The sequence below is a fragment of the Peromyscus leucopus genome, chromosome 11 (assembly GCF_004664715.2).
Source record: "Peromyscus leucopus breed LL Stock chromosome 11, UCI_PerLeu_2.1, whole genome shotgun sequence".
Classification (NCBI taxonomy): Eukaryota; Metazoa; Chordata; class Mammalia; order Rodentia; family Cricetidae; genus Peromyscus; species Peromyscus leucopus.
The window spans coordinates 64,215,969-64,236,634 of NC_051072.1; the positions used below are offsets into that span (position 1 = coordinate 64,215,969).

The 20,666-nt window shown below is 41.7% G+C and overlaps 1 long non-coding RNA gene across 2 annotated transcripts in view; it reads left to right on the top strand.

Moving 5' to 3' along the window:
• LOC119088741 overlaps positions 1 to 20,666 on the top strand; it is a 118,552-nt gene that overhangs the window by 14,778 nt on the left and 83,108 nt on the right. The window contains exons 2-3 of one of the 2 annotated variants that reach the window (XR_005092452.1): positions 9,701 to 10,591; positions 16,390 to 16,494. This is a non-coding gene — a long non-coding RNA (uncharacterized LOC119088741). The remainder of the gene's footprint in view (positions 1 to 9,700; positions 10,592 to 16,389; positions 16,495 to 20,666) is intronic. The other variant, XR_005092453.1, reaches the window with a different exon arrangement.

Below are 20,666 nucleotides of genomic sequence, written 5' to 3' on the forward strand. Positions count from 1 at the left end.
ACACACACACACACCCGCCTTCATCATTCTTTAAGGAAAACGATAGATGTATGCAGAAAGGGCTTGGGAAGTGAGTATTACAAATACTCTGGTTTCTGAACCTACCTGAACCTTTCAAAGCTCGTGTTAGGGAAAGGTCACCCCACATCTGGTCTTGCTTTCAGAGAGTACTCTGGAAAGCTTCACCGGCTCAGCCAGCTAAAGCAAAAGAAGGAACGACTTTTTTTTTGTTTTGTTTTTCTCTAAGTTCGTATTCCTCAACCAAGCAAGGCTGGACAAGATGGGAGCAACTGAAACACAAAACAGTCTCTTAACTTAAAAACAATTTTCACAGTGATCGGTTTCGCTCTCTCCCCTTTATTTCACCGGTTAGTCAACTAGTGCCGAAGTTATTTTGGGAAAGATTGTCCTGGCACCGCACAAGTTAAAAGCAAACCTTGATAATTCAGACCGAACTCTTGCTAAAAAACAGAACAAAAAAAACTCTAAATAAATGAACTTTCCATTTTGGCTTTCCCATTCCTCAGACTGCAGCAGAATGCTGAAGGTGGCATCCCCTCCCACCCCCCGCCCCAGAAAACAAAAAACAACAAAAACTGGAGTCTCCCAGGCGCAGAGCTCAAAGCCCCCAAGCCAGACTGGTGTTCTGACCCCACCTGAGGGTCTTGAGGTTGAGCTAGTCTCTCTTCCGGCTTATGGAGTTTTTGAGGACGCCTCAGTTTTTCTTCCTCCCCAGGCTGTAGTGTGCATTAGTGGCCATTCCGGAGCCTGGAAAGTTCCGTGGGTAACCAAGTCCTGTTCCCTGGGACAAGGACACCAGGACACGTGCTGCTTGGGAATGTTTTCACACCTCAGGAGCTAAGAGGGTCTGGGGCGCGCTAGTCCTGCTGCGCTTGAATCGACTGCCCGAGTCTTGTTTAGGGCTCTGTTTGCGAACCATCCTGGAGCAGAGGTGAGGCGGGGTGGGGTGGGGGCGGGCATCTCTGGTAGAGTGTAGACAGTTTGGTCGCTGGAGAAGGAAGAGAGCAACCGGGGTTTGGGTGACGCTGGACAGCACTGACTTTCTCTAAACTTCTCTTTGCTTTGACTGATTTGCCTGGGCCAGAGGAGCGGGACTTCACCCTGCTGGGGTTGTTGTTCAGAACACCTCCAACGAAAGGGATGGAGGAGAAGGGGCTGAACTCCGGAGATCAGGTGCTCCCACACCCAGGAGAACCGGAGCTCTAGAGAAAGGCCGGAGTGCCGTTTACCCTGGGGACTGGGTGTCACATCTCAGTGAGGCCAAAACCGTACCCCGACAAGACCGGGAAGGCGGGATAAAGATGAATCACAGACACCGAATATTTTAAGGAGCTGCACTTCCTTGCGGACTAACGAAGGATGGAGAGCTGTTGAAGCAGAGCATCGCGTGAAAGTTCCGCGGTTAAATCTATGGCACAACAAAACACAATGTCAACAGATTAAACTGAATTGGGGAAAAAAAAAGATTTCATCAGTAAACTAACCAATTAAACAACTCAATTTAAAAACATACAGACGTACCTTTCTGTCTGTAACAGTGCCAACAGTATCCAGAAGACCTATGCAGTCCTAGAGTATACAAACCTGTAAGTCTCCGGAATAAAACAACGATAACAAACTCCTGAGGCTCCCACGTAGGGATAGAGTGGAGTTCCTGGCACCCGTTTCGACCTCTGTGCCCAAAGAAGGAAGGGTGCTGAATTGCTCTTGACACTGCTCGGGGCACATAGGATGGGTCTCACTGGACTGGTAACACCACACCTAAGGCTGGGGGGACCAGAAATAGAGAACCAACTATGCCCAGGTCCTACTTGCTAGCCTGCAAAATGGAGCCTCCTCGGCCTTGGGCCCTCGAGACCTTGGAGATTTATCGTGCCTGCCAGGCTGCTCTTTTTATGCCCTTTCCGTGAGGCCCTTTTCTCTATAAGCTAGAACTTGGCAAGGGCAGACGTGAGTCAGGAGACCCCAAAGAACCCTTCTCAAACTGGAACAGGCCACTCCTGCTGAGGCCACTTCCAGCCTTTCTAGAGACATTCTGGGTGGCACTGACCAATAATGGCCCCAAGCAGTCAGCTATGAGCGTTCGTTCACAGTGGCCCTCTGCTCCGGGCAGCTATACCCTGGCACTAGGGACCCGTGCCAGAATAGAGGTCCTAGGGTTTAGCTCTCTATTTGCCTCACGTAGCAACGTAGCAACGAAGCAACGAGGCGCTGTTCCTTAAGGGACTGCCTTCTAGACCTGTTGTGCTGAGAATCCCTCCAGCCTAGAAAGATTTAGAAAGGCTTGCATGTTTAACTTCCAAAGCCTCAGAACAGGGCACCGGTCCACCCTACCTCTTCTCCGGAGCTCCTCCATCTCTGAATAGAACCCAATAATTCCCAAACACGGTCATTGGAAAATTTGCCCCCTCCCAAAAAAAAAACCCTAAAGTCCAGGATACCAAAAGATGAACTTCCCTGGAGACCTGTGGCATTCGCAGGGTCACCAAACCTTGGGAAAAGTTGTAGGCTACTCCCAGTCAGATGCTGACAGCTGCACCTGGCTCTGAAGGGTGGCACTGCTTTATTCTGGCTCTCGGCTACTGATTTCTTTATTTCCTATTTTGGGCTCTAGTTACAGATTTTATGTGCGGGGAGATTTAGAAAAACACATTTCGACTATTTAAGTTAATGCATACATACACATGTATGCTTATACATATGTGTGTGTGTCCTGAAAAGCCCCTTTCTGTGTTTTCTCTGGGCTTTTACTTACCCCCTCCCCGCATTCCCAGGAGTGTCTCAAACTGCAAAATTTTAGCAGCTGGATGGAAGGGGCAGGTCCTCCATTCAAGCCTGAGGAGAGCAAAAATTGCAACCAGTTTTATCCTTTACTCTTATTCCACCTTAACCCGGGATGAGGATCTAAGCAAAATAGTTTCTTTGGTTGTTCCCTAAGTGCGACTTGCAAGTCAAACCCTCATTGGCTTAGATTCTGGTTCTCAAACTTTTGATTGAGGGAAAGGAGGTCAAGTGCTTCACACAGTCTTTGGGGCTTTAATAAACAGAAGAGAAGGGAAAAGAGAAAGGGAACAGGGAGGGAGCAAGAACGAGAGAGAGAGAGAGAGAGAGAGAGAGAGAGAGAGAGAGAGAGAGAGAGAGAGAGAGAGAGAGAGAGAGAGAGAGAGAGAGAGGAGGGAGACAGAGACAGAGAGACAGACAGAGAGAGAGACTGCCCCAGAGAAGTGACCAGAGTATAGCCCTCTCGTTGGCCATCAGCCGCGATCTTCCCGCTTCCTCCTGCTGTATCCCTCTTTGACAGCCAGCCCATCTCTGGGATAGCTCCCAGGGAAACTTGAAGAGTGATTGCTCCACGGTGAAATTCCAAGGCATATTTAGGATGCCCCGCCCTAAGTGGGTGGGGACCTAAGATTTGGGTCTCCACTCCTGCAGAGTTCAAGAGTTAGGACTTGTAGGTTTTCTCACCAAGGTCCAAAAAGAGGTCTCCAGCGAAGGTGAGGATCTGAGACCATTAGCCATCACTCCTGTGAGCCTGAAGGAGTGACAATGTTCTGCTGGCCATCTACTCAAGGAGATTTGCCTTCACTTATATCTTGTTCCCAACCTCTAAAACACAGCGTGTTTTTTTTTCAGTCAGGCATTAATTTTAAAGACTCACAAAACAATGCATAAGGTAGAGTTCACCTGCCTGTATTCTCCTGCTGTTAGGAAAAACTGCTTTGACTTTATTTTTATTTCAGTTAGTATAAAGAAATCATCGGAAAGATGTCTGGCTCATGAACTAAGCAAAGCATTTGTCATTTATTTAATAACTTTTAAGCACCAGGCATTGAACTAAATGAGTTTTTTTTTTGTTTTTGTTTTGTTTTGTTTTTCTCACTACATTTCACACTAATTTAGGAGCCTCTCCTTTTCTGTCCAGGCTGTCTTTATTTCTTTGTGGAGCAGCTAGTCTTGAACTCCTGATCCTCCGGCCTCCAATTTTTGAGTGGTAGGATTGCAGGTGTACATTACCATCATTGCTACAATCCTGCCAACTCTAAACCCAGGACACAGAAGAGAGGCAGTCAGTGAACACATCTATGGCACCTCTAAGTGGAAGCTCATGAGGACAGATACTTGTAATGAAGGAAACTCATGGTTGTCCATTAAAAAAGAAAGCTGCAGTTAATAAACTGGACCAGATGCTATGAGTGCCCTGGATGGAGACAACCACCAGTGTGGAAGCCTTGGCACAGATTTGTATTTGCACCGAAGCCAAAGATCTTGACAGGAGCCAAGTGGTTCCCCAAGGTACTGTTAATAATGTCTGTTTCATGCCTTCACGCCTTTAGAAGAAATCCAAGCTGGGTGTGGTGGTGCACACCTTTAATCCTAGCACTCGGAAGGGAGAAGCAGCTGAATAAGGCAAACCTTGTCTACATAGGGAGTTTCGTGTTAGCCAGAGCTAACATGTGAGACTCCACCCAGTCCCTCCAAAAGGAAAAAGAAATTCAAAGTAACAGTTTGCCATAAACATAACAGTTTTTTAAAACCAAGTGTTAGGATTATGGAAAACATTAGAATGGTGTTAAAAGTGACATCAAATACCACTACTAAAGATTATAAGGAAAGTCTTTCCAAAAGTATTGATTATGCCAAACACACACATTTAAAACAACAGCACATCAATTATGTCAATACACACATTTAAGAAAAGAAGAAGAGGAGGGGGAGGAGGAGGAGGAAAATGGGGAGGAGGAGGAGGAAAATGGGGAGGAGGAGGAGGAAAAGGAGAAGGAGGAAGAGGAGGAAAAGAAGGAGCAGCAGCAGCAGCAGCGGCAGCAGCGGGGTGTGGTGGTGTATGCACATAACCCTGAATCAGGAGGCTGCAGAAGCAAACAGAGTAGAACAGGCCGAAGTCAAGGGACAGCCTGGGCTGTGTGGACAAGTTCTAAGCCAGCCTGGGCTAAGAGTGAGACGAGTCTTAAAAAAAAACAGTTTAGTAAGATTTCATTTTGAAAATGAATCTGGTTAGTTTTTATATTGAGATTTTTTAATTTAAGACAAAAGAGGTAACATTAAAAAGAAAAATCCACTCTCTAGTTATACATCATGACATGATAATAGAGTAAAATTTAAAATTTAAGTAAATGTGTTGAAATATGCAAAGTATTCATCTGGACGACTATGTACTTAATTTGAATAAAGTCATTTCCAACAATATATTTGGATTCTTTCTCCATGCCTTCCTATTTTTTCTTTCTCATACTTCTTTTTTTCTTTTCTTTTCTTTTTTTTTTATTTTTTTTTTAAGATAGAGTTTCTCTGTGTATAACAGCTCTGGCTGTCTTGGATTTCGCTCTGTAGACCAGGCTGGCCTCAAACTCACAGAAACCCGTCTGTCTCTACTTGGGCTCCTGGGCTCTTGCTTCCTGTTGCCCCCTTTTCTTCTTCTCATTCATTTTGTCCTTATGATCTACCTATTAGGGAATCATGGGAAAATGAACTTTATTTGTCTATTTATTTTCACACAACTGTATTTTGAAAAACAAACCAAAACTACAAGAGAGATTTCCTTTTCTTTTTTCTCTTTCTTTTCAAGACAGGGTGGTTGAGGGGGCCCTTGCAGGTGTCATACAGGGAAGTGAACCCCACAAGGAGATTAAAAATGAAAACCCAGTGTGGATTGACTTTGTCAACCTGGCTCAGACTTCAGGGAGTCTAATAGCAGGCAGTTTATTCCCAGTGTATTTAAGCCCAGGATAGTTTGGAAAAAAGTTTCCTGGTGCAATACAATCCCATCGCACAAGGAAGCATAGTTACATTGAAACTCAACTCAGGGTACATGCCATTTCTTCCAAGAAGATGGTTCTAGAGGTCTCAGTCATATAGGTAGCATAAAGATCATTTAGGCTGTTAGCCACCTCTGGTCCTGGTTGTGGGAGCTTGGGGGAGCCTCTGGCTATCAGGGCCAGTTGGATTGTTAATCAACTCCATCTTGATTGCAAGAGCTTGATATGGCCTGGCAGTCAATCATTTCCAAGTCTCAGCTTTCTGGATGGCAGAACAGGTTTTTCATCTTTTCAATTGGAAAGACAATCCTGTATGCCTAACATTCCTGGTTTCTCTGGAGATCTGTGGGCACAGGATCTTTGTGTTATGCTCCCAACAGGTTTCTCTGTGTATCCCTGTCTGTCCTGGAACTCATTGGTAGGACAGGCTGGCCTTGAACTCACAGAGATCCACCTGCTTATGCTTCTCAAGTGCTGAGATTAAAGGTGTGTGCCACCACCACCCAGCAAGAGATGTTTTCAACAGTATGTCAATTTGAACATCACTTCCCTGGCTGTCAAACATTCAGAGCAATGTGTACCACTGCAATGAAGGTCTTCCTTGAAAACTATGTTTTTTGTTTTTAAGATCTTCTTTTATAGTAACAGTAGATTTACTATTAAGTTATCATCAAGTTAAAATAGATGATAGCATTATATTCAAAATCAGCATTCTAAAGACACCACTATGATGTGTTTATCATGGCAATTGTGTGCGCGCGCCTGTGTGTGTGTGTGTGTGTGTGTGTGTGCAGGAACTCTTGAGGTGCACATGGATCTATGGAGGCCAGAAGGTGACTTGGGTGTCTTTATCTATCTCCCTCCACATTATTTTTGAAGACAAGATCTATCACTGAACGTGGAGCTCACTTATTCAGTAACTGGCTGGCTGGCAATTAAGCCTTTGGGATCTGCCTGTCTTCACACTGTAAGAGCTGATATTGCCATAAGGGCCAATGGCGGGCTGGAGAGATAGCTCAGGGTTAAGAGAGCTGACTCTTCTTCCAGAGGACCAGAGTTCAATTCCCAGCACCCACATGGCAGCTCACACCTGTCTGTAACTCCAGTTTCAGGGGACCCTGACACCTGTGGCAAAAACACAAATGTACATAAAAATAAAATAAAATATATTTTTAAAAAAAGAGCCAATGGCATGCTGCATTGCTACCTGGCACTGATGTGGGTGCGTGGGGGTCCGAGTTCAGGCCCTTATCTTGTACAGAAAGCAATTTGCTCACCGAGTCATCTTTCTGCAATCACTTAAACTTAAAGAAAACTTTTTTTTCTGTGTATGGGTGTTTTGCCTGTACATTTGTGTGTGCATTAATCCGTGCCTGGTGGCCACTAAGGCCAGAAAGAGGAGTCAGATCACCTGGAACTGGAGTTATAGACAGTTGTGAGCCACCGTGTGTGTGTGTACAGGGAATTGAACCGGGGCCCTTTGGAAGAGCAGCCCGTGTTTACTGCTGAGGCGTCTCTCCAGCTCCTCTTGCCGCCACTTTTAATCCAAGCAAAGCACAATGTAATGCGACACAACCAACAACGTCACACAATCACAAATCACACACCAAGAAGGTGTCATTTTAAACAGGAACATACCGCTGTTTTGCTCTCTCATATTCTACTGTCGTGCAGAAACATCTATTTCTATGTGAAAATACAGCAGAGAGACTATTTAAGACGGTCAAACTGAAGCTGGGCGTTATGGTTTATAATCTCAGCACTGGGGAGGCAGAGGCAGATGGATCTACCAGTCTGAGACCAGCCTGGTCTAGAGTGAGTTCCAGGACAGCCAGGGTTAAGTAGAGAGACCACGTCTCAAACAAACAAACAAACAAACAAACAAACAATAAAAGGTGGTCAGACTCTTAAGAATAAAAGCAAAATTAGCTCACAAATTAGTGGGCTTTCAAAGGGCTTCTTCGTACACCTTTAGTTATGGCTCACAAATCCCTACCTCTCCTTTTCCCACATCCCACTAACCCCATCTCTGCTTAAACCTTTAGTCCCTGGCACCCCCACCCATCCTTTCACATCACATGCATTCTACTGTCTCCTCTCCTGTCATTTTTTTTACTCAGATTACAAGATCATAGGTTCACATGCAGCTTCTTCACACACACTTCATTTTGGTTAACTCTTTCCTACCCATCCTTACCACTCCGTTATCTAGTTGAACTTTTCTGCCCCTATATTCTCCCTTTCCATTTTTCCCTATGTTCTTGTTATCCATTCTCCTTAGCACATTCCTGCAATGGTCTCTTTCTAGTTTCCTGGCTACCACACTCCAGATTAAACACACAGAAGTTCTGAAGCTAGGGCTGGTATGGAAAGAGAACAGGTGGCATGTGTATCTATAGACTTGTGCTGCTTTCAATAGTAGTCTGAGAAACTTCTCATTGTGCAGGCAGAGATTAATGGAGAGACTGTTCGAATTGCTGACGATAAGCAACCGTGAGCTCTCTGCCCTACATGGGACGTCTGTATCAACCCCACCTCCCAAGGCTCAGAGGACATAGTGGCAGGAGGAAAAGGAGTAATGTAAGAGCTGAGGAGGGAAGAGTGCTGAGCAATGCTGTCTTGTGGACAGGACATGCCTGTTGCACACATGAAATCACATCAGCCATCAGCCGTGGTTACCTGCTCAAGGCCCTGGCAAGATCAAGAGAGTTAAAAATCACAGCATGGCGGGAGTGGCTCCTGAGGCCCCACAACTAGCTGAAGAGCATCAGCATTGGCTACCAGGAAGTCGCTTGTCTTTTTGGGGGGTGTAGGGGACACGACTGGTAATTGTCCATGCTCCAGTCCATCATCCATTTGCATATAGGCAGCACTACGTGAACTCAGTGGGTTATTTAAAAAAAAAGAGGACAGGAAGCTCGGAGGGAGATGTGTTCAGATGTAGAGGGAGGGGTTTGGGCTGGAGTTGGAGGGAGGGAGGGGTGGATATGATCAAGATAAATTGTAGAATGTATGAGATTTTCAAAGAATAATCAAAAAAACTTCTGCATCTAGGGAAAATGAACTGTAGCGCATTTAGCCCTTTCTCTGTTTCTTTTAGCTGTCTTCCCATTTCCTAAGCTTCTTCGTGTCTGGGTTTTCTTGATTCTTCAGTAATAGGAAGAAAAATATATGACCTGACGGAGACTATGGCTCAGTGGTAAAGTACATGCTTCACATGCGAAAAACCCTGCCTTAGACCCTCAGTACCTGGTGTTTATTGTACATAGTGTCATACTAAGGAATAAAAGATTTATTCCGTCTGCTTCCTAGAGAAATTTGTCAAATTGCCAAGCAAGGGAAAGGTTTTCTATAATATTGCCAAGCCAAATGGGGAAGATAGGATTATTTTTGAAGTTGGCCAGAGAGATGGCTCAGTGGTGAAGAGCATTTCACGCTCTTGCAGAGGACCTGGTTTCAGTACCCAGCATGGCAGTTCACAACCATCTGTAACTCCAGTTCAGCAAATCTGACCTCTTCTGACCTCTGTAAGGTCTTGCACACGTGTGCTGCACATACACACACTCAGGCAAACACATACACATCGAATTTAAACTAAAAAAAAAATTATTATTTCTGAAGTCAATGTTTCTTTGATCACATTGTCTAGTTACTGCTTAAGTTGTTCATTTATTTCATAAACTTTGAGAACTTAAGGTTGAGCAACTAAAAGGATTTCTTTTTAGTTATTTTTAGGATTTTCAGTGGGACTTCATAGTCACTTCTAAAATTAAGTTTCTTGATGACATTTAGCATTTGGAGAGGGGCCACATTCTTATACGTTGGCCTCTCTTCTCTTGCTTCTTTCACATCCCTTTCTCCTTGTCTTGACCCCCCCCTCCCCTTTTGTTTGCTCATTCCTGCAGTTTCTTGTGTTGCTGGAAATCAAGGCGCTACCAAGAAATGCCAGCAAAAGGAAGAGAAGGAAAACTGGTTTCAGGCCTCAGGACGACACTGAAGAAAGAGCTTGTAAGGACAGGCCAGTCTGGGGTCCCTTTATTCTGACCTGGGAAACAGTGACAACAGGGTTGGCCCTAAGGTTGTGAATTTGAATTATTCATTAGTCACTAGGACTAAATTATCATCCAGAGGCAAGTGACACACGTGTTTTCTTGAACAATTATTATCACTAATCATCATTTTCTACAGTAATTTGTATGCTCTCATTATTAGCCCTTGATTTCTATGTAAATCCTTTTCATAAAACTGCCACAAGATGGAAGCTTTCTAAATTGATTCTCTTTACCTCTTGATACGTTTCTTGGCATTTTTGGACTCTTCATCTGGCACTTAACGGTTGGGTTTTCAGATTAGGCTGACTGTGGCATGCCCACACAGACCATCCTCTCACCAAGCATATTGCGTTTGCAGAGGAGGTCACCTTCTCCCACCTTCTGCCATATTGAATCCATATTTTTTAATATATCAATTGTCTGAACATTGACTCTCACACTTTCCCCTTTTTAATTTTTGTCAGAAAACTAATGAACGCTTTGGTCAGAAAACCTAATGGTAGTTGTCCTGAGTCTTCAATAAGCAAGAAATGGAGGTTCAAGATGAATCTTTATCAAGACAATAAAGAAGACAACTGACCATCAAGACAAAAGTACTCGTCTGTTTCTGTGTCATCTTTTATACCAACATACACGTATATTGACTTCAGAAAGGGTGGCTGAGAAAAACCACAGGACATCTTTCTACATGGTTAGGAACCCCATCAACCTGAAGCCAAGGGATCGCTCTTGCACCATTGGAGAGTGAGTCACACTCTCCACCTTCCCCGCTTCCTTCTGACATTTTTTGCATGAAGGAAGAAAACCCTGGTATTTACTTTGAGCTGAAAGGATGCAACAGGTGGCCCAAATGGCTTCCAACTGCAAGCTGCCATTTAAATAAGCTGTAGTCTGCACTTGATCAGTTCCCTTTGTCAGGCCAAGTGTAGTAGTGCAGGTCCTCAATCAAGGCAGAGGTGGGGGCGGGGATGGGGGTGGGGGCAGAGGCAGGCAGGTCTCTGAGTTCAAGGCCAGTCTGGTCTACATAGCAAGTTCCAGGACAACCAGGGCTACATGGAGAGACCCTATAATTTCTTCAGGTAAACACAGCAGAAATAAATTCCATTTCAGGAATGTATTGCTTTATTAATGTCTAAATCAATACTGCCACAATTTAAAATGCTAAATAAAAAAAAGTTAAAAGAGAATTTAAATATAAAGTCTGAAATATTAAAAAACCAACAATCACATAGTCATTAGCAAATAGACAGTTCGTAGGATTTCCTTGGTCTTTTATAATTTTCTTGAAAAAACATTTAATTGAAATAAGTAACATAGCCTGTAGTAGTTTATATATATAAAACCTCGATTCTTGTGGCTTTAATCTTCCCTTTTTGTCTGTTTGTAATTTATTTTCTTTTTACCTAGCATACCTCTTTGATGATAATGTTGATAATGTTTGATAATGTTGCTAACATTGCCACCACACTCCTTGCTGGGTTCAGATAATGGAGGACAGGACTGAGCCAGCAGCGGTGTCTGGTTGGATCTGTCCTGTGGGAACTGGCGTCTTGGTTATTTACCACAACAGATGGTATTTGTATGTCTTCATGACATTTTAATTTCAAAATGCCTTGACAACAATGGCTACACTTTAGAAAAGTTATTTTAGTTTCCAAAGCACATAAAATACGGTTGTTCCACTTTCAGGGTTCAAAAACTCTTTAGTTAGTGTGGAGTCAAAGACAGTACCAGCTGGCCTTCAGTCATGGCTTTTGGTCACAGTGACCGAGAGCACCATTTCTACAGCTCAGCCATCATCTTCTTCAGTGAAGAAAAATACACAATCAAAGTCTGAAGACATTTGCATACTCAGCTCCCTGAGAAAGTTGTGAAACCTTCCTCAACATTTCGAATTAGTTTGGTCCTCCACCTTGAATATATTTATTCTATTTTGTGGTGAAAAATTAAGAAACTTATTAGGTCCTTATTTAAAATCCTTAAAATTCTCCTTTGGAGGATATTGATCTGGAAATAGAAATGAAAACTGCAAATGAAGCACACAAGGATACACGTTTACGTGTTTCCTGTTCTCATTTAATCCTTACATGTATGTGTAGTAACAATTATAAACGTGCACCTGGCATTTGATATCAGACACTTGAACATGTTAGCTACTTTAAAAAAGCCAACTTAAGAACTCTGGCTACATTCTGCTTGTATAATAGAATTCTTGCAGCCATGATAGACAAGCATTTTTAGAATAGCGAAGACTCCCTGGGAGAAGTCACAGAAATAAGATGTAACATACAGGTACTTGGATTGGTAAATAAAATAGAACCCGTGATACCTAAATCATTTGAGTATGTGCAAAGCATTAGTGAGGAGGATCATGATCGTCAAAGTGTTCATTTATTGTGCAAAGGGTGAGAGATATAGGATTGGAGAGATGGCTCAGCAGCTCAGTGCACTTGTTTTTGCAGAGGATCTGGGTTTATTTCCCAGTATCCACATGGTGTCCCACAACCATTCATAACTGCAGTTTCTGGATTGCTACGCTCTTCTGACCTCCAATGGCACCAACATTCACACTCTCCACATATGTACATACCACCGAAACACTCATACACATAAATAAAATAAATAAATCTAAACATAAACAAAAAATCCTTGAGATATGGGTAAACCCTTATGTAAGCTAACCTTAAATGTATTTGTATGTATGAGCCTATGTAGAAATATTATACAAATTGATAGAAGTGTGCCACTACTAGCTTCTCAAAGAATAGAGATGAGAAATTCTAACCTAATATATGCTTACAGTACTACCAGTAAAATAGCAAAATTTTATCATTTCAGTTTCATTTTATTTCAGCACATATAAACATGAATACTATAACATTTGAAGTTATTAAATTTTAGTATAAATGAAAACTAGTTTGCTAATTAGGTTGAACTGAAGTTTTAGTTTCCAGTAGAAGTCAAGGAGCTTGTTCACATCCAGATACTATTACCATAACTTAAAATTAGTTTTCGGTTTTGAGCATAAAACTTTAAATTATACAAAAAGTAAAGAAAATAACAGAAATCCTTACAATCACCATTCATATTCAAAGTATATTATTTGCTTTTCTTTTTAAAAAGGGCATGTTAAAAATCACCTGTCTTTTCAGAAGTTACAAGCTTTCAAAGGCGTAGACCTGTTTATTTTGAAACTATTTTACTGTATGTTCATGAATTTACTACATGTTTATGTATCCAGGTATTTTCATTTTAGATATTTACTTGTTTATTACTTATAATTAAAATGTGTTCATTTGTGTGTGTCTCTGTGTGTCTGAGAGAAAGAGAGAGAGAGAGAGAGAGAGAGAGAGAGAGAGAGAGAGAGAGAGAGAGAGAGAGGAAGGGAGGGAGTTGGACTTGTGCAGATCTTAGTGTCTGTGCAGAGGTCAGCTCTGGGGCTCTGTTTCTTCCCATGAGGCAGGATTTTTCTTGTTTCTGGGCTGGGTTGCCTCTAGGATAGCTGAACTATGAGCTTTCAGGGGACTTGCCTGGCTTTGTCTGCCGACTCACTGTAGATGTGCTCCCCGTGAAAGTTCTTTTTGTTTTTTTGTTAGTTTGTTTTTCAAGATGGGGTTTTTCTGTGTAGCCCTAGCTGTCCTGGAACTCATTCTGTAGGCCAGGCTGGACTTGAACTCATGGAGATCCAGCTGCCTCTGCCTCCTGAGTGCTGGGATTAAAGGTATGTGCCACTGCCGCCACCGCCAGGGAGTTTTTCCACGTTGTCACATTCAAACTATTTATTGTAGATGAAATGAAAATATATTTGTTCCTTTGATGAATCATTTCACATGTTGATGTGAATAAATAGATAGAAATACAGCAACATATTTTAAAACCACCCAAAAGACCTCCAAGGCTACAGTACATTTTAGTTCACTCCTATCACTACTGATTAATTGAAGGCATTGCTTGGTGAAAATTTATTCTGTTCCATTCTAGCAGCTCAGGATGCAGCAGGAAACAAAACAGAGGAAGCTTGGTTTTGGGTAGCTTCTCGGGGCCTGTGTCCACCAGGGCAGTGCATAGATATCGTTAACTCGGGTAAAGGAGTGTCTCAGGGAACAGCAGGACAGATTCTGAAATTGCACAATAGGACCCCTCATCTGTTCCTTATCATTAACCAAGATGACAGGGACCGACTTTGGTCATCAACTACGGCATCTGCCTCCAGGGTTTGGTGCCTTGCCAGGTGTGGTCTCTCTGGAGATGTGGACTATCTTATCAATAGTCATAATTTCTTTTTCTTTTTCAGTTTGCTGCCCCCAAATAGTACTATCGGTATTCCCACCAGCCTGCTGTCTCTTGGGAAGGTCAGATGCTTTGGCCATTGACTAAACACTAAGAATCCGTAAAAACAACAACAACAACAACAAAAACCAAAAAAACCAAAAAACCAAAAACAAAAACTCAACTCACCTGGTGCTCAGAACTACTGTCTGAAGGATGGACAATAGTTTTCAGTGGTGATGGGTCCTAAACAGGATCTACTAGTCTTTCATTGAGTATAAACAATTGCTATTTCCCAGTGTGTACCATCATCTTCTAATGTGGCTAAATCACCAGGAAGCTAGGCCCATATATTTAGGAAAAGCTGTGTGAGGAAGGTTCCATTGACTTATTAATTTTGCTTTGTGTGGCAGAGTCCAAGAGAGCAAGGCATCCAAAAGGTGATTGTTACATTTCTCATGTGAAGTCAAAAGATTTTTTATTCTTTGAAAGTTCAATACATTTATGTAATAAATAATGATCGTGATCCTCTACCAATACCTCCCTCTTCCTAGTGCTCCTGTCCCATCTCCTCACCAACTTCCCTTTTTTCTTTCTTTCCTTTTTTAAATTTATTTTTTATTTTTATTATTTTTTAGACAGGATCTCATTATGTGGTCCTTACTAGGCTGGAACTTACTTTGCAGACCAGGTTGGCCTCGAAATAATAGAGATCCACTTGCCTCTGTTTCCTAAGCGATGGAATTAAGTTTTCATATCTTCTTTTTAAGAAATTTTTATTAATATCCCTAAGTCTAGTTAATGCTGCCCTATGCATGTGGGTGTATAGTCATCCACTGGGGCATGAACAACCTACTGGTGTCCATGTCCCAAAAGAGAGTGACCCCTTACCTACACTCTAGCATTCCATAGCTCTTCCAATATGGGTGGGACTCTGGGGCTCCTTGTTGATCTATTCTGGAGTTTTGATGGTTTTACCTTGTTCAGGTTTGGTGCAGGTAAGAGCGTGTCATGTCTAGAAGTCAGCATCTCTCAGCTCTCTTCCCTTTTGTTGGCTCGTATGCTCCTTCTGCTCCCCCTTTCCACATGCTAGGCATCTGTTCTCCTGAGCAATATCTCCAGTGCACAGATTTCAAATGCTAATCTCGATGGTATCATGTTTCTATTTTACTATTGGTCACATCCTGTAAACGACACCATGAAAACTTGAGACATTTCTTTTTCTTTCAGAGATAATTTCTTAGTCACTGAATCTGGTGTTTGACAATTTCCCCCGTGTATGTAATGATTGACCACTCTTACCACCTTCTCCCTCCTATCTCCCTGCTGCTTCTCTCTAACTTCCCTCTTCCCTACAAAGTCCTCTCTCGTGACGTTTGTTTTGTTTTGAGACTCACTGAGTTTAACCAGGGTTATCTAAGTGACCATTGGTTCGGAGTTATCTGTTGGTGTGTGGTAAGATCAGAAGAGAGTATACAACTGGATACAAGATTTCCTTGCTTCCAGAAACTATCAATAAGCAATAGTTGTCGATAAGGAGTATTGCTCTGTGAGCCTTTGCCCCTTCCATAAGCAGCTGGTGCAGGGTCTGTCTTGTGTGGGCCCAGGGCAGGCAACCACAGTGGTTGTTGTTCATGATCACAATGGTTGTTATCAAGTTAAGAGATTTCTCTTCTCTTTTCTTTTCCTCCCCCTCTCTCTTTTTGTTTTTTGAGACAGGGTCTCTTTACATAACCGTGGCTGTCATGGAACTCACTATGTAGACCAGGTTGGCTTCACTCACAGAGATCTGCCTTCTCTGCCTCCCGAGTACTGGGATAAAAGTCTTGCACCACCATGTCTGGAAAGTTAAGATCCTTCTTAATGCACAATTAAGGATGGTTAGTCACTAAGGATTTGAGCCCCTGCTACATGATACAAATAAAGCACAAGGCTAGAGACTACTGTAATCCATGACACTTTAGAATAAAATGACTGGGCTGTCTCTTTTTTGTGTGGGACAGAAATAGAGGCAGTTTATAAAGAGAGAAAAAATGCTATTCCAGGGGTAGAAGTGGACTAGTGAGCTGGGAAAGATGGTTGAACAAAAGCCTGATTAGAAGGATCTTTATGAGACCCCTTGAATACCTTTTCTACACACATACACTTTTTCATTCTCTTTTTATCGTGAAGAAGCACTAAGAGTCATGTGAGTCATTCTTTTGATGTTGCTCAGAAAAAATAGAATATTAATCTGAGGAACTTGTAATTTAGACTCAAACACTTATTTGCAGAATGAAGGTTTCTTCAGATCTTCTGGCCGGCATCACACACTGCTTGCTTGCTTGGGTGTACAGAGCCTTGAGGTGATGATGGACCATGAAGGAGCAAAATTCAAGGTAGGAAATCTTTTGCTCATATTTTGCTTTCTGAGACAGGAAAACACATCCACCTAAATCAAAACACCTTCTCTACTATTTCTGTATCAGTCTGACTCATGAACGTGAGATATGCACATTACGTGTGTGTGAAGACTTAGTATTAGCACTATACATGCACTTATTTAAATGCTTTCTAAAAATACTGTAGGTCATAATTAAAAAAATAACTAAAAGACTTAGATGTGGACTCCCTGCTAACGCATTATCTTCCTCCCCATTGACCATGTGTACTCCCCCACCCCCAAAATTCATGCGTTCATGAAATTCAACTCGTAGTCCCAGAGTACTTAAGCAGAGATATCTTGTACTTAATTTCACTAAGGTGAAATTTCACTTAATATGCACCTGAGCCCATTATTTTCATTTGTGCTGTCCTCTATGTGACCCTCATGGATAGGGAGATGGATGACCAATTTTGTAAGAAAGTGCTTTAATATAACCGGCCGTTATGACTGTCACTTTTGGTATTGCATGTGTCGAAGCTTTCCTTACTGTCCTCGGGAAGAAAAATAAGTGGCTCCTTTTTTTTTTTCTTTTATAATTTATAGGCAAAAGATAAGCATTCCGACTCTCTTATTCTCTTTTATATTTTGAAGTTTAATGTTATGTTGCATAGAATTGATAAGAATGTGGTTTAAGAACTTCAACTGCACAGTATTCAAAACTCATTCATTGTCCTGGAGTAATAATGACATCACCCTTGAAGTAGCTGATTCATTTGATGTGTGTCATGGCATGACACAGTCAGCCTCAATGTAACTGTACTAATTCACCTACGCTATTTTACTGTTTGACTGTTGACTGGGAGTGAACTGAAGTACTTTTCTTTATCTATGGTAAAATAATAAACAATGTTGCATCGGAGTATTTCCAAAGCATTTAAGAAAACTAAAGCTTTTTTGAGAATCTTCTTTTCATTGATGAATAGGAATTGTGTAAAGAGTTTCATTACATTTCTATAATTCATATAATGTATTATGATCACAACTACCCTGTTTATTACTTTCTTATATTCTTTTCTCTACACTCCTTGTAATTCCCCTTTAATTTCTTGTCACTCTTCTTTCTTTTTCCTTAACTTACACACGTGAGGGAGGACATGTGCTACTTTTCAGGGGATGTGGAGGAGGCCTGTGGCTTTTTTCACCTACTCTGATGATCTCCATTCATCCATTTGCCACCAAGTGGTATAATTCCTTATTTTAATTTTATGAACTCTGGGCTCGTTGCATGAGTTGGCTGTTTGAATCCTGGGACCTATGCAGGGACGCTTGGCTCGGTCTGGGAGCGGGGGACTGGACCTAGCTGGACTGAGTCTACCAGGTCGATCCCGGTCCTCGGGGGAGACCTTGATCTGGAGGAGGAGGGAATGAGGGGTGGACTGGGGGGAAGGGGAGGGGGGCGAGAGTGGGAGAACAGGGGAATCTGTGGCTATTATGTTGAACTAAATGATGTTGTAAAATAAATTTACTAAAAAAAATAAAAAAAAATAAAAAAAAACTTGAAAATAAACAATACCTTCACATACCCAAATTAACCTGACTCAAAGTTTATACAACTCAGTAAACTTCTATACAGTTCTAGAATTGGTGTTTGAAATGGGTGCTATGGGCCTCACATTAAAATTTACATCTTCAGTATGAATATATTTCATGCATTTATCCATTACTTCTTCATGAATGCCTAAAACTCCACCATGAGCCTAGACTTAAATCAAGGAAGCTGCTAACTATAACAAAGTGAACTCCTTCTTTTAATTTGAATCTATGTTCAATGGAAGAATAACGACTAATGTATTGAAGCAAGTTCTAGTAACTTCAACAAAAAACACTTTTGAGTATTAGTCCCTGATTATTTCATATGGCATTCTAAATCGGAGTGCTTTCTTCATATATGCTTTTGAAATTATTTTCTAAATTTTGTTCTTTATGTGAATGGGTGTTTTGTCAGCATGTATGTCTGTGTACCACATGTGTGCCTGGTGCCCAAAGAGGCCAGATGAGACAGAGCCCCCTCTTTCAATTGTGAAGTCACATGATTGAAAGCCATCATGTGGGTGTGGGTGCGGGGACTCAAATCCAGGTCATCTGGAAAAGCAACCAGTGCTCTTAACTAATGAGCCATCTCTCCAGCCCTTTCATATGTGTGTGTGTGTGTGTGTGTGTGTGTGTGTGTGTGTGTGTGTGTATGTGGGCTTATTGAGACAGGGTTTCTCTGTCTAACCATCCTGGCTGTCCTGGAACTCACTCTGTATGTAGACCAGGCTGGCCTCGAACTCACAGAGATCCTCCTGCCTTTGTATCCCAAGTGTTGAGATTAAAGGCCTGTGACACCACCACACAGCTCATATATATTTTTAACTAAGGAAAATCATAGAGATAAATGTAGAAATTTTAAATGTCCAATTAATGAGAAAGTTTCTTTGTGCCCTTTCTGCCAATTCCCATCTCTACAGACATCAATGCTCTGATGTTTATGAATATAGATTAATTTTGTCTGCACAGGCATAATGCTCTGATGTCTATGAACATAGACTAGTTTTATCTGCTCTTGAGCTCATACAAATTGAACAAATAAGTATATTCTCATAGTCTCTGAGTCCCATTCACTCACTCAACATAGTTCTTATGCAAACTGAGTGGTTTTTAGTGATTATAATCACAATTAGCACCCTACTTAGTTATACTCTGACATATGCAACTAGCCATATATAAATTTTAAATTCTAGATTCTATTTTTGCATATAAATTTCTACTTTTGAGAAACTGTAAAACAGAAGCACAATAAAACACGTCTCTCATCTTTTGAATCTACATTTCAACAGTAACAACTTCTTTTAGCATTCATAAAATCTGTTATTAAAGACAAGAAAAACCTGGGCTTTAATAAATTAGATGAAGTCTGAGATTTGTTAAGTATGTTAAAGTAGACCTTGTAGAGGATTTTTTATTAGGAAGATGAAGTCAGTTTTAGGAGTCATTTTTTAATGATCCTACTCAAAACAAATACATTCACCAGCTAATGATTTCAGGGAAGAGAAGGCAGATATATTCTTAATATATTGTTTGTAGAATTCTGAAGTAAATAAAGTGTCTTTTGATTTGGTCAAGTAAGTTCTTTAATATGTTTAAAGGTCAAAACTGTCCACACAAAGTGCAGACACCAGGATGGAACATGTGGAGTACAGGTCAGTGAGTAGGAACAAAACACAATTTTGAGCCTTCTAAACTTACCTTGGAAATGTAGTGGATGAATTGCCAAGTATCAGACAGTAACATCATTTCCCTGCTATTTTAGCTTGATGATAAGGACACAGAAGTTGGAGAAGATGACATATTCTTTTTTGTCACTATTATTATTAAGAAATTTTCTATTCTTTTTACAAACCAAGCACAGGTCCCCTCCCCTCCCTCCTCCCACTCCCCAGCCTTTCCCCCACAACCCACGCCCCCTTCCCACCTCCTCCAAGGCAAGGCCTCTCATGGGGATTCAGCAGAGCCTGATACACTCAGCTGAGGCAGGTCCAAGCCCCTCCTTCCTGCACCAAGGCTGTGTAAGGTGTCACCATAGGCAGTGGGCTCCAAAAAGCCAGTTCATACACCAAGGACGGGTCCCGATCCCACTGTCAGGGGACCCCTTAAGCAGATCAAACTACACAACTGTCTCGCCTATGCAGAGGGCCTAGTCCAGTCCCATGGAGGCTCCACAGCTATTGGTCCACAGTTCATGAGTTCCCACCAGTTTGGTTTGGTTGGAAGATGACATATTCTGAATGTTCAAATACTAGAGCTGAATGTGTCACCGACAGGAACAGGTTACATTGGCAACGAAAACAGCAGCTGTATGTTTCAAGAAACCTCGCTAAGGCCTTATATTTTAAATTCTTAATATTATGTATCTAGATAGGATTCATAGACTCTTGAGTAGTGGGAGTAATTAAACCTCATAAAATGAGTTCCAAGTCCAGGTTTTAAAACTGCAGATAGGTGATTGGGAAATGTCAAAGAAAACACTTGTGAGTTAATCAGGAGACTGATTATTAGTGGAGGTTCTTGGGCCAGCTAGTGTAGTTAGTAAAGAATCAAACTCCCAATTTTAAGGGTGGGGTCCAGTCACTCTGAGATGACATG